Genomic DNA, 14551 nt, shown 5'->3' on the forward strand with positions numbered 1-14551 from the left:
TTAACAATATACTTTCGGGATTTAACCAATAAGACTCCAGACCTAAACGCCGGAGTAGGCATCTCAAAGAATTGAACCAGGGGATCGAATTTATCTGGGAATAGTGCAAAAGGCCAGTCAATGCTGCTCTGTATGAAACTAACTCATCAACAAACCACAGGCGATGCCAGAACATAAAGTACTTTGTAATCAAACTTGTGAGTCAGTTTTGTCTTGGCAAAATCCAAGTATAAAGGAGTCAAAGGGGTCCTAAGGGGTAAGTTTAAAAGAGATATTAAAAAGCTATTTTCTACAGCAATAAGACAGTTGGAATTTCCCCTACCCCATAGTTCTTTCTGCCCCATATAGAGGCCCCCCCAGAGTTTTGATGTTGTAATTTTAGAAATGTGGGCAGTCTGCTGGATTAACATTAGCATTGCTTTGTCAATGTGGGGAGCCCAATTTAGGATAGGTGTGAGGCGAATACCCAGGTAATCAAAAGCAGATACTTGCTCCAAGTGGGTGGTTCCTACAAACAGACTTTTATTATTAGGTTTTGCGTTTCGCTTGGTAAAAAACCTATATTTGGTTTTGGCCTCATTTAAAACCAAACCCCGCTCTTTGCAAAATCTTAGAAAATCGATGGGCAATAATTGGAGGCCTTGGGGGGATTTGGAAGTTACTAAAGTAGGGGCTGCATTTGAAGAATGCGATCTGATTAGGATGTCTAGAAGGCAGTGAGGTAAGCACATTTCTTTCAGAACTCTCCAGAGGGTGGCTCAGGAATAGGCCGAATGCAGATCATAGGTCAACAAAGGCCACATATAATTTCCCACCTTTGATGGTTACTTCCTTCCAATATCAACAGAGAAAGCGGAAAGCCTGGTCCACCGTGCTAATATTTGCAGGGAACCCAGCTTGATAGTCGCTAAACATACCGGACTCTATGATCCAATCCTGGATTTTTGCTAGGATCTGCTTGCAAAAGACCTTCTGGAGAGAGTCAATGAGGTATGGGCCTATAGCTAGCAGGGTCCGCTCGATTGCCCTTCTTGTAAATTGACACTATTTGAGATAGTTTCCAAAATGGTGGCATCTCCATGCCCTGTGTAATGGCATTCATTAGCATGTTATTGTACAAGCCCCAGCACCTGTTGGGTCTTTCTTGCACAGATCATTTGGAAAAGTATACAGGCCGGGAGCTCTAGTAGGGACACATGAGTGAATTGCGACTAGTGTTTCTTCCAGATAGAAGACTAGAGCATCATCTGCTCCTGATGAGCCCATCTCCCCTTTCTATAGAGTCTTCTAACTCTACGTTGTCCACTGAGTAGAGACGTTCGAAGTGAGACACCCATTTGTCAGGCTGAACAGTGAACTCCAATGTAGTCCTATTGCCATTCAGCCATTGGGCCGCCTTTTTCCAAAAGGTCTTGGCATCTCTGTTAGTGCCTTGTGCAGTGAGGACCATAGGGAGTCTTCCCAGTTTCTCTTAGCTAGCTCAATAGCTTGTCTATATCTAGCTCTACAGGCAACTACCTCAGGGGGCATATTAGATGTAACAGCCTGTACCAGGTCCCCCTTAGTTTTCCTACATTCCTGATTATACCACATTGCATGTGGATCACTATTCAGCTATTGCTTTTTTAAATCCAAATTATGGTCTGAACACTGTTTGCTCGGCAGATCTCTAATCTCATTGTACAGAAGTTTGTGGCGAGTGCCCAGTTCCCTCGAGACTACATTGTTGGTTTTTTGGGCCAGGTCTTCCACCACCAAAGAATCTTGCCTTTAGCTGTTTCCAGGGCGCTTGGATTGGCCTCTACCCAGTTCCATCCAATTGTCCTCTGGGTGTTGGAGATAGATAGGGAACCCAGATCAGGCCTGATCTTGACACCAAGTTCTTGATCGCCCTGAATTTTAAGGGTAAGAGTAAGGGCATTATGGTCGCTGTATGTTCTTTTACCTACCAACATATCATGGACAGTTGGGCAAAGTTCATTAGCCACCAGGCAATAATCGATTCTACTGGCGTGGCCAGGTCTATTAAAGGTAGGTTCGCCCATTAAGTCAGATTTCGTCCTTCCATTAGTGGCTCTCAGATCATGCTGGAGGGTGAGGGCCAGCACCTGGCCACCTCTCTTCGTCCATCTCACGGGGAAGATCGAGCTGAGGGAATTGCCACTTACAATCCAACTCCTCAGTCAGATCTAACGGGGCAAAGCAGAATGGCTCAAAAGTACAGTTAAAATCACCGGCGACTATAGCTGGTATGTTAACAAGGAGTTCAATTAATGCAGGATCTAGGCACGAATAGCACTAGTTTCCTCCGAGCCATGAGCGACTCTATTGTATGCATTAAAGATCCTGGATTTCCAGCCACAGTGGAGAGACAAATCTACAACTAAAATGTCTTGGGAATCTACATGGACCTGCTTAACTCTAAAGCCCAGCACATTTTTTACCCAGATTGCTAGACCTACTGAGGCCCCCACGTTCTTTTCTAGTGGCACTTAAGTGATATGAGGAAAACCTGTTCCTGTGGGGGGTATGTAAGATCCAGGTTTCTTAGAATAGGATCACATCCTGAAGATCCATGAAGAAACACCAGTCAGTATCTACTAACAATTTGACAATCCCAGCCACATTCCATACCAGGACCTTCAAGAATCTATGAGGAGTATTGTTGTTGCCTCCAGCAGTACCAGGGATACTCGGACCTCCCCCTGCCTCACTCACAGGTAGTTTGACCGTCCCTTCCCTCCTTAGGTCGGCATTCCGAGGCCCGCATATTGCCTCTGAAGATGTAGCCTGCCTTGGAAACGGGCATACTCCTGGCTGATATGAGAGCTCGTTTTGCCCAGCAACCCCCACTGTGTCGGTTATTTGTAACAATCCACTTAACTGGGGTAGTCATCCCTGCCCTGCAGCATGGCCTGAATTTGTTGGGAGCCCCCTTTGCAATGTATCCATGGCGGGGAAAGTAGCCATCCCTTTTGGTGGTCTATATCTGATGGCAATTGAGGTATATCACTTAGTACAACAATTTTTATTTTGAAGTGTTGCAATTATTAGACATTTCTTATGACCCATCAAAATGGAACTCAATGAACAGACCTTAGAATAATTAAAGGGTGAGTCAACCTAGCCTGCCTTTAAACCTGGGACTTCTAATTCAGTATAAGATTCAAAACCTTACCTCCGTGACCCACCTTACCAGGCCAAAAACACATGTATTTTTCCTCAAGACAGCTAAGACAGGACTAAAATGAAATTCAAAGATGACATTACACAAACACAACATACCAATATTGGTCTCTCAGAGTAATAAAAGTGCAGCGAATATAATACATTAAAGTGCCCCTGCAGAGTATAGTCAAACTGTTCTGAACTTAGTGACTGGTAACTGACTATTCTGAAAACCACTGTTTAAATTCTACTTACTTGGAACCAAAAATGGTTTAAAAACCAAAACAAAACAAAAATAAAGTGTGAACACAAAGAGTGAGAGAGGAGAACCTCAAAAATGAAAGCTGACCAAGAGTAGTAGGATTAGGGCAAAATATAGGGTTAAGATGAGAAATGGGTTAAAATGAGGATTAGGTATTTGTAGGCATTCCTATTTTTAGTTTCCATTGGTTTCAAATTCTGATGGGGGTGTCAGAGTTTTTCAATGTTTTTAAAAATTGTAAGTGGTTATCATTGTCTACTCTTTTTTGCTCCATAAAAATCAAGGAAACTGTTGTTTATTTGGCTATAAGGAAGTTTACTTTTATTTCCTTGAAACTCTCATTCATTCCTATTGTCAATTCTCACTGTATGGCCTTTTCATTGAATCTGCCTTTCAAAGTAACATTTCATCATTTCCCTCACCTCCGTGGAAGTCTTGCTTCCCATCCCTCAAACACACTAATCTAGCATTTCAGTTCCACCCCATGTCTGTGAATGGATGGGGATCCACCACTGTAACATTTCATTGTATCAGACAAAAGGTTAATGTGGTATTACTGTCTGATCTGTGGTAAATAATATGCATGCCCTTAACTATATTGTCTTAGGTGGCAGCAAACTTTGCTGCTGTATGAAGAAGCAGTTGAGAGAGTAAGGAACTTCATGGCCTGGTGGAAGCCTCATAGGACTTGAGCCAACCATGTTATCGGTACCACTTGGGGAGATGGGTTCTAATATGATTTAATGGCAAGGCATGGACGCCTAGAGATGGAAAATCTGTGTTAGCAAGACCTATTTATTTGCCTTTTGTGTGTTATCACTCCACTCCCAAGATACATTGATGTAAATGGAAATGTTTCCATACTTTTTATTATTGTGAATTTTGTGATTAAAAATTACAATTGCAGTAAATGTGATCATATACAATGATAATAATTATAATAGTAACTACGATTATATCAAGTACACCAAGTACATTTTATAAATGTTTTCATTCATTTCTTTTTCCAGAGCTCGTGGTTAATGACCGTGCATCATCATGAAGAAGACTGAAACAAGCACAGCCCAGTGTAGAAATTCATTTATGGTCAAATGTCAAACATGGAGCCCGCAGGACTACTCATCATGGAAAAGTTTGTTAGAGGCAGCTCAAGTAAGGAATTACATTCCACTGTCCGACATTGTGAGAAACGTGGAAGCAACATGGTTTTCCATGTATTTTATCACAAGTGCAGGAGCCTGTTTATTATGAAGAGAGATTTACAGACTATTAAGCGAAAAGCTGAAGCAAGTGTCAATGATGATGCTGGAACAAGCGAGTGCACAAGTAAACTCTTAAACAGAAGAAAATCATTGAAGTCAAACATGTATGCTGAAGAATGTATAATTTGTTGAAAGATAAAATGCTTCAAGGGAACATCAACGTGTGAGAAATTAATTGAAGGCCACAGAGGTCAGAGTTGACAAAAGGCTTCAGGAGTGTGCAACCATTAATTGTGATTCAAAGATTTTAGCAGTTTGTAGTGGGGACATGGTGGCTGCAGAAACTCATTATCATGCATCTTGTTATAGGAACTATACAAGGCTTAAAGCAAAGGAGGAAGATCATACATCTAGCATTCAAACCGATGAGCACTACAAAAATATGAGCGATAAAGCATGTGATGAACTTTTTCAATACATTTGAATTATGATTATTCCTAACAAAGTGGTAATACAGTTGATGACTAACTGAAAGTCTTGAAACCCTGATGACACGCATGGGAATACAGAGACTAGACGAAACAACCAAGAAGCATTTTTGAAGAAAATTGGACTCTAAGCTTGGTGACAGCCTTCATATATTTCCAGAAAAACACGGAAAAGTATTGGCCCAACCTGATAGTGTCACACTACAGGACATTGTAAGTTAAAACCAGAGTTTGAAAAGAGATTTATCAGTTTTAAAGGTTAAGGCAGCAGACATGAACTAGATCATTGATCAAACATCATCGCACACAAGAACAATGATTAAAACAAACTTGACATAACACCATGGCCAAATCATCCATCAGACATTGATAAAGATTTATTTACAGTGCCTGATTACCTTAAACAGTTTGTATTAGGACTTCTGACTGGCGATCCAGAAAACACAAAGCCATCCAAAAGGGTTGTCTTACTTATGCAATCATTCAGTCAGGACATTACACATGCAGTGACAAATGGCCAGCAGAAACCCCTCCCAAGCAATTGTTGCTCCTATATGCTGTAAAAACGGTGATAGGCAATGTTGAAATCATTTGCACTCTAAACAGACTTGGTCATGGGATTTCATACTCACAATTGGAAAAACATGATACCGCATTATGTCTTCAGAAATTTGCTGCTCACTTAAATGAGCAAATTGTTCTTCCAGCTGACATTTTGGCTCATGTCTTCACTAACTTATCATGGGATAACATTGATAGGCTGGAAGAACAAGTTACTTACCTTCGGTAACGATGTATCTGTAAGAAACATTAGTTAGTTAGATTCCTCACCTTAGAATATCCCCAGGCGTCAGACTGGATCCGGAAGATTTTTCGTCAGCAATACCCCTTGCGCGTCGCTAGGCGTCGTCTGCGGCTCCGCGTCCGTCGTCGGCGTCGTGCGCCGGGATGACGTCGTCGGAGTACTTAGACGCCGCCCTCGCGCGCTGACGTCAGTTCTTGTACATAGCTGTCCGCGCCAGGAACGCAGAGCCATGCAAAGACCGACACTGGTGCCAAAATTAAAATCTAGGGGCCTGAAAAGGATAACCTTAACCCTAGATGTCAGTTCGCAGAACGGGGAGGATGGGTGGGTCGGTGAGGAATCTAACTAACTAATGTTTCTTACAGATACATCGTTACCGAAGGTAAGTAACTTGTTCATCTGAAAGAAACACGTTAGTTAGATTCCTCACCTTAGAATAGATACCCAAGCAATACCATCCCCGGTGGTGGGTCTGCGAACCAAGATCACACCAGAAAGTCCTGGAGGACAGAACGGCCAAAGAAGCCATCCCTCCGGACTTGGCTGTCAAGGCAATAATGCCTGGCAAACGTGTGTAGCGAAGCCCACATCGCCACCTGACAGATGTCCTGCAAAGGGACACCCCGTCCCAAAGCAGTAGTAGCCGCGGTGGCCCGAGTGGAATGGGCGCGCAGCCCAACAGGAGGGTCCTTTTTTGCCAAGGAATAACAAATTTTGATGCACAAAACGACCCACCGAGAGATGGTCCGTTTGTGCACCGCTTTCCCCTTCTTAGCACCCACGTATCCAACGAAAAGTTGGTCGTCCACCCGGAACTGCTTTGTGCGGTCCAAATAAAAGGAGAGCGCACGTTTTGGGTCCAGACGGTGGAGCCTCTCTTCCTCTTTGGAAGGATGCGGAGGCGGAAAGAAGGTGGGCAAGGTGACAGACTGCCCAAGATGAAATGGAGTCACCACTTTCGGAAGAAAGGAGGGACGAGGCCGAAGGACAACCTTGTCCGGATGAACAGACAGAAAAGGAGGCTTTGAAGATAAAGCCTGGAGCTCACTCACCCGTCTAGCCGAGGTGATGGCTACCAGAAAAGCAGTCTTAAGAGTCAGAAGACGAAGAGGACAATTGTGAAGAGGCTCGAAGGGAGCGCACATTAGGAATGTCAAGACAAGATTCAAGTCCCACTGAGGCATTACAAAAGGGACAGGAGGGAACGTGTGACTAATGCCTTTTAGAAAGCGTGTAACTACAGGGGACTTGAAAAGAGAAGGCTGATCAGGAAGCCGTAAGAAGGCAGAGATGGCAGCAAGATAACCTTTCAGGGTGCCCAGGGCAGAGCCCTGCCGGGCCAAAGAAAGAAGAAAGAGTAGAACCTCAGAAAGAGGGGCGGAAAGGGGATCCACAGCCTTTGCTGTGCACCATGCCACAAATTTGTTCCACCGCCAGGCGTATACCGTCTTTGTGGAGGGACGCCTGGCTGCCAGAATGATATCACAGACTTCAGGAGGCAAGTCAAATGGCATCAACTGCCGCCGCTCAATCTCCACGCATGGAGGTGGAGGCTGGACAGGTTCGGGTGGAGGACCGTCCCCTGCTGCTGCGACAGAAGATCCTCCCGAAGGGGCAGACGTATCGGAGGATCGGTCAACATACTGAGTAGCTCGGGATACCAGTACCTTTGTGCCCAATCCGGAGCCACCAAGATGACTTGGGCCCGGTCGTGCCTGATCTTCTTCAGCACTCTGGGCAGAAGTGGTATAGGCGGAAAGGCGTACAACAGACCGCAACTCCACTCGTGACGAAAAGCGTCGCCGAGCGAGTGCCGCCTTGGAAATTCCAACGCGCAGAACTGCTGGCATTGCGCGTTCTCTTCGGTGGCGAATAGATCTTACCAAGGCTCTCCCCACTGCTGAAAGAGACCGTGCGCCACTTCGGAGTTCAGACGCCATTCGTGATCCATCATGCACCGGCGGCTGAGTTTGTCTGCTCTGGCGTTCAGAGAGCCCGCCAGATGTTGAACCACTAGGGTGACGCCCTGGTGTTCCAGCCACGTCCAGTGGCGAATTGGGAATTGGGAATTTTCTGGAAGAAGGTCATGACCTTGAGAAAAGAAAAGGGCACGAAAGGAGTTCGGATGGTTATTAATTATATTCTTAAGGATGAGGTTGAGGCTAACAGATTTTAGTCTGAACTGTGAAAGATGCTTCCACCCATTCCACAAAAAGTCAAGTGAAAATTTTCTTAGCTCTTGCAGAGATTATGAAAAGCATTCTTTACGCATTTTGATCAAAACAGGTCACTCACATGTTTTGCTGACATACAATTAGAGATCTGTGTGGGAAATGAGGATGCATGGCTCTCTGAACATTAAAAAAAAATACTGTGAATAAAGCTCATTTGAAGCTTGTAATATGCATGATCACAGTGATGTGATGCCTAATGCCAAACATAGTGGATTGAGTGTAACACTGCTACAAGTGAGGGTAATCATGAAAAATGGTGGCCTTCCTGTCAAATAAGGGGTTCTGAGGCTAGCTACACATTGATCTAATACCAGGCGATTACGTGCTGGGATGGGGTTCACTATTTTAGACTATACTTGTGACCATATCATGTGCATCATCCACACCCCAGATCGGTCTAGCCTTCAAGGGGGCAGCCTGGGCTACAAGATAGCAAGATCACAGTATTAAAAATAAAACTACTGACAGAAGATGGACTATGTTTCCGGTTTGAGTCATGTAATAACAGACAGAATTTTTCTCGTTGGTGAGTCAGTAATGAGTAGAAGACTCCGGAAGGTCAGAGCGACTGTTTAGAGTCTACAGATGGGTGGTGAACTGTGTGGGTAAGGCATTGAAAGGTTGGGTGGTGAACTGTGTGGGTAAGGCATTGAAAGGTGCCTTTGCTGAAAATGATTCATAACAAGGATTGTTGAGCAATGTGGTATTATGCAACGTGGTAAAGATTATCAGAGAAGAGTGGGAAAATAGGAGAAATGTGAGTAAAGAACTTGGCACTTACATATGACCTGATAGCGGCATGTTGACAAATATGCGTTTATTGCTAACTCAATTCCAGTTGAGAGGCAGAAGCATGAGAGTGTAATTGATATGAGGGTCATTAAGCTCTGTATCAGAGAGAAATGTGGGTGGCTAGTTCCTGACAGATCCATTAAGTACTTTTTTTGTGTGATAATCAACTGCTCCATGTCTGGGTAAATCAGCAGAGGTACCTGAAAGTCCATGTGAAAAGGAGTTTCAGGTGCCTGTACTCAGTGCTTAATTTGTAAAATATTAAGTGCCAGGGCTCTGACCAGGAGGCCACTGAGGCTTGCACCACACATCGCCCTTGTCATCGCTGCCAAAACAACTACTGACCATCTCTCTTGCATGTAAATGCGACAGTTCAGATTTTTCCAGGTCCCTAAAGCTAAAGGATTGGCTGGGGAGGCGGGTATTAGTACTATTTTAATGTATATTGTATTCCTAAACAACCGTTGTTCTGCTTATCTCTTAATTAGATGAGCAGTGCCACCATGTGGTAGACTGTCAACACCATACTTAGAACAGTTAGGTGCCGGTGCCGAGCACTGCCTGTACTGGATTCAGTCCTTTTGAATTTTTGGGTGGAAGTGTAAAGTATATTTTGATAAGGAATGGCTATAATTTCCAGTAGCACAAGTAACATCTTATTCAAAACATCAGCTCCAAGACTGTAAATGATATTTGAGATGTGTTTAATCATAAAAGATTACTTGACAAGTTGGTCATGGACAATGGGACTTCAGTGATGGGTAAAATAGAGTATATTGTAGTGTGTTGGAGTGACAGATATAAACACACCCTTGTGTCACTCCAGAAACAATGATTTAGTGGGGCACTCTGACAGAGTAATGAAACATTATTGGTAGATGGAACTGACAGTTAACAGTTTGAGTTGGAAAGAGCATGTTCCATGTGAGTACTTGTGTTTTACTGCTTTTCTTAATATGGAGCACTCCAAGTAAAACCTGAATAGAGGTTTAGAAAGCTCTAGGGTCATCAAGATGCATCATAGGATTAAAGATGATGAAATGAAAGATGTGAACATGGGTGCCGGCGGATATAGTATGTGTGCATTGGTCTGGGAAGGCTGTGAATAGACTTTACAAACCCATGCGAATGGAGGAAGCGAGGGGCACAGTTGTGGTGTTCGATGACGCAAAAGACTCCAATAAGGTCAAGTTGCCAATTGTATTTAAGGAGGTGTACTAGAGGGAATGGGGTTCCTAGAAAGATGAAGATGAAGCTAAGGAGAAAGTATGCAGGAAAGGAACACATACTTACCTATACATCTGCAGGATTGTGTAACATGGAACTTTGGAAATAGTTACTGTTTGTCTTGTTGTTTGTTCTGTGCTTTGGATGAGATGAGGGCTGTGTTGGATCTTGAGTTGAAGCCTGTAAATTGAGTCGATAATTCCAGACTGGAATGTTATGTAGATTAAAGTTCAAGTGCAGAAAGTGGTGGAAAGAATTCTGTGGCAAGTGCTGCATACCAAGCCCGCACTCTTTACGTGTCTGATGTTTTTAGGCCACTGGTACCCCAGATAAGGTATACATCTTGCTCTGATCTGTTTATCATCGGAATGTTTGGGATTCAAGAGTTTAGACAGTACTCACACAAACCTCTGTGAAATGTAACTGAACAGTTATTAAAAACACAGTGCACACATTCTATTAACATAGAATTTATGCACCAGGCCTATGCATCCCTCAGTCATTGTTGCAATGGGACCAGACACTTCTACTTAGGTTATGTTGAGTGTTAGGTGCCCAGTGCTTTCCAATATCATCTAGGTTTCAGCAGCACAGATAATACAACCAAATGTTTTTTGTGTCAAACTAATGCTTGTGCAACTAAGGCAAAAAAGATGATGTCCTAATGAAGTTACTCATCGTTCGGCTGATATTCAAACATTATTAAAGCAAGTTTTTCTTCCTGGCCTTTGCTGATTCTCCTGTAGAGGCCTTAGGGCTCTGGGAACTCTCCCACTATAAATGTAGTGTGAAAGTGTGAACACTCTTCCTACCCATTCTTGGGAATGGTGCTTACCTGATGTTTTTAAACATGTGTCCAACCGGCCAATGCAGGCCTGTGTGTGTGTGTGTGAAATTGCACTTATGCTCAGGTTGGCTTTGCTAAATCCCTAGCCCATCCTGAGGGGACCTTTCACCACCACTAGTTCACCCCAAGGGTAAGTCCTGAGGGGTCAAGCAAGTAGTAGGTGAAAGGCAGGGCAGTTACAAATGTGTGTACCCTGCACAGGTAGTGAAGAAGATCCATGTGTGTTTTCACTACCTGTTAGGTTTGCTCTTCCCGTAAGCCATCATGGGAGAATGGTGAAAATGACTTCTGGCTGCAATAGTGGATTGTAGTAGAGCAGTCTCATAATGTTTCCTATCATTGGATTCACAATGACAAACCCTTTCCTGTTGTAAAGGTGGATATGTCATTATTAGCTGAGAAATGCCACTTCTATTAAGTGGGCATTTTTCTGCTCTAAAACCCCTTGTGCACCTTTAAGTTGGACTCCATCCCATACTGGAAGATGGGGGAGCACATCTATGCATTCCCCAGCACCCACAATAAACATTGGGCATGCAACTGGAACAACAGACCTCTGCCATTGGAGGGCCTACCTGGATAGATTGGAGGGAGAGGTTTTGATACTTGGCCTCTGGAGCCGGATCATGGCCCACCAAAGATTAAGATCTGAATTCCACAGCCTCATGGCAGATAGGACTGACATTTAGGGGAGACATCCGTGGTTCAGAGGGTAACCCTCTGAACCATCCCCAGTTTAAAGGCACACTACAGTACAACTATTGGTGCCATACTTCAGCAGGACAGAGATACACTTGTGGGGACGTGGGACCAGAGAACCTGGAATGACAAGGTGCGTTTGCCAGAGGAATCTGTTGTGCACAAGGAGGATTACTGCCACGGAAAGGGACTGTGTGCCCTTCCTGAATAGTGGCTGGCCTGAACTGACTACCTGCTGCTGTGTGGCGCCCTGAACCGTTCTCTCAAAGGGCTTGTTGACTTGCTCCCTGTTCTTTTGTGGAGGTCTCGGGGACATCAAAATCCTCCCGCAGGGGACCCACACCCTCTACCTCTTAAGTGCACACATCGTCTGCTAGATCCCAACTTGTAGCGCTGTGCAAGCTTGGAACTAAAAACTGTGCTGAGCCCCAAAAGCATTGTCCGCATTTAAGGAGTGGGGCCCCCTGCATTGTGGGTACCTCAACAAGCATAAGCGTCTTGCAGGTGGTGAGATAATTTATGGGTTGCGGGACCCAGCATGGCCCGCATCATCGATCATGCTGCATCTCTCTAATGCGACACGCTGACTGCTTGGTAATTGCGTGGAGTATCTGATTCACAGGGTGTGACCCTTGGATGTGAAAGCATACCGTAGTGGTGCCTCATTCTACCTCTTGGGGCACTGCTGAACTTGCGCCTATGTGTGTGACCAGACCAGTGGGTGTGCCTTATTTTCATGGAGATATGGAATTTGTAACTCTTTGTTATGAAACTGGTATTGTCTGGTGCGTCCAGTATCAACGTGCACTGGACGTTGTGCCTCATTTTCAGGGAGGTGAGGAATTTGTAACTCTTCGTTGTGTGTGACTGGAACCATCTGGTGTGACTAGGAACATCGTGCACCAGATGTTGTGCCTTATTTCCAGGGAGGTACTAAGCTTGCAACTGTTCACTATGTGAGACAGGAATTGTCTGGTGTCACACATTGTGTTGTATCACTTCGCACCAGACATTGTGCCCGGGCTGCCTGGGTGCTACTCTGATCAACGTGTCACGGACAGGGTGCCTCTTTCTTCGAAGAGCCCCCCCTGCTACATTCCCCATTGATCGATTGTTCCTTTTGAGCCATCAGTGCGGCGGACCAACTGCCCTCTCCTCACCCGGGCCCGACAACATTGTGCTGCCAGGTATTATTGCCCTGATCTGGCCTGGGTATTGAGAGTGACGGACAGGGTCGAATGGATGCTTCTGAGATGATCAGAAGAGGTTTAAGAGACTGCAGAACCCCTCCTTCCCCTGTGCTTACCAGAACTGAGCTGGTGCCGGAAGGCCCCTTGAAGAACCCTTTTGAGTGATCGACTATTGCCCTAAGCTCCACATCTGTGGTTGAACTTCCCAAGTGGTGGCTAAAACCCCAAATGACGACTGCTTTCTAATTAGTCCTGCTACCTACCCCCACCTTCTTCCCTGGCTAAGTGTATCCGGGGGAGGGATGGTCATTTCCAATTCGTGGGCATAGGGTAGTTGGGGTGAGTTGGAGGATGGAAGGGGGCATGGGCTACAGGGTCTGCGGTGCTCTATCAAGTGACCTGCTGGATATCAGTTGCACAGCATTACGGTGCTGTGCATGTGTGTGTGCAAGTGCGTTCCATATGGACCAGTCTGATATCTGTTGAACCGCATATCAGTGCTGAGTGAGTGTGTATGTGTGGAAGTGACAGTCTGCTGACCACCTGTGACGAATGACACTGGCCAGCGGTGTTGCTTTAAACACTGATTTCTTGCCAGAAGACTACCAAGTTTGACATTGGTTTAAACCGTGCGGCCTACGCCTGTGGTGCTGCTTAAAATTCTTTGTGTGTACATATTTCTGATATTCTTATCACATAAAACTGTGTGGTATATGGGGCATGGCCAAGATGGCGGCAAGCTTTTGTGAGGCTCACAACCCTGACATCCATTCATCTCCATCCTGGCGGATACCCCTGCCGATCCTCAGGCACGGAGGATGCCTCAGCCGCCCTTCCTGCCGCCCTTGAGGTGGTAGCGAGGTGGCTGGCCCCAAGCTGCGGATTCTGACGGACGAGTGCCAGAGATCAAAATGGCGACCGCCATTGAGATGCCACGGCCCCACGGTCTGTGGGACACTGACCGGCGCGTTCCACAGACAACCAGCCTTTTAGGCTGGACCTTCTAGACATCAAGGAATCAGGGAGGCACTAGTGAGCCCCAAACCTGTGGGAGCACCCACGCGGCCCAGGCAGTGGTCTAGATCCTGGAGCAAGAGCAGTGGCCACGGCGGTGCAAAGCTACTCCAGCAGTAGACTGCGAAGGTGGCGATTGAGCCCCCCAGAGCAGGTAGGGTAGATTCTGTGCAGTGGGAGCTGCTAGGGACATTGTCCCCTTTGCTCTGCCAGCCGGGGCGGAGGTAGAGGCCCTGTCCCCGCACATGTTGGGACCCGCCTGCAGACGCTGGTTTGGCGGGTCTGCTGAGGAACTTTTAAGGGTCCTCCCATTCAAATCCTGGCGGCCCAGGATCTTTTGCCACTAGTAACTGAGCAGAGTCCTCAATGCTTGGTCCGTTGCAGGCTGCGGGCTACCCTAGGAGCCCTGTGGGAGTGCATGTTTGACGCTGTGGCCTGGAGACCGGCTGACACGTGGACTTGCTAAGTAAGTTGTGTGGGACATTGGTAGCATCAATCTCTGGTGGTGACTCTGCCTCCGGGGTTTGGCCCTACTGACCACCATTCTGTCCTGCTCTATCGACGATAAAGCGTGCTCTGCGGATACCCTGCGCCCGATCATCACTGTGCACTGCACAGCCCTT

The 14551-nt window shown here is 45.7% G+C and overlaps 1 protein-coding gene across 1 annotated transcript in view; it reads right to left on the reverse strand.

Annotated features, from left to right (window-relative positions):
• The window catches only part of ARHGAP32 (Rho GTPase activating protein 32), a 1461643-nt gene that overhangs the window by 555559 nt on the left and 891533 nt on the right, over positions 1–14551 (reverse strand). The window lies entirely within an intron of this gene.

This window comes from Triturus cristatus, chromosome 3_2 (assembly GCF_964204655.1).
Source record: "Triturus cristatus chromosome 3_2, aTriCri1.1, whole genome shotgun sequence".
NCBI classification, from domain to species: domain Eukaryota; kingdom Metazoa; phylum Chordata; class Amphibia; order Caudata; family Salamandridae; genus Triturus; species Triturus cristatus.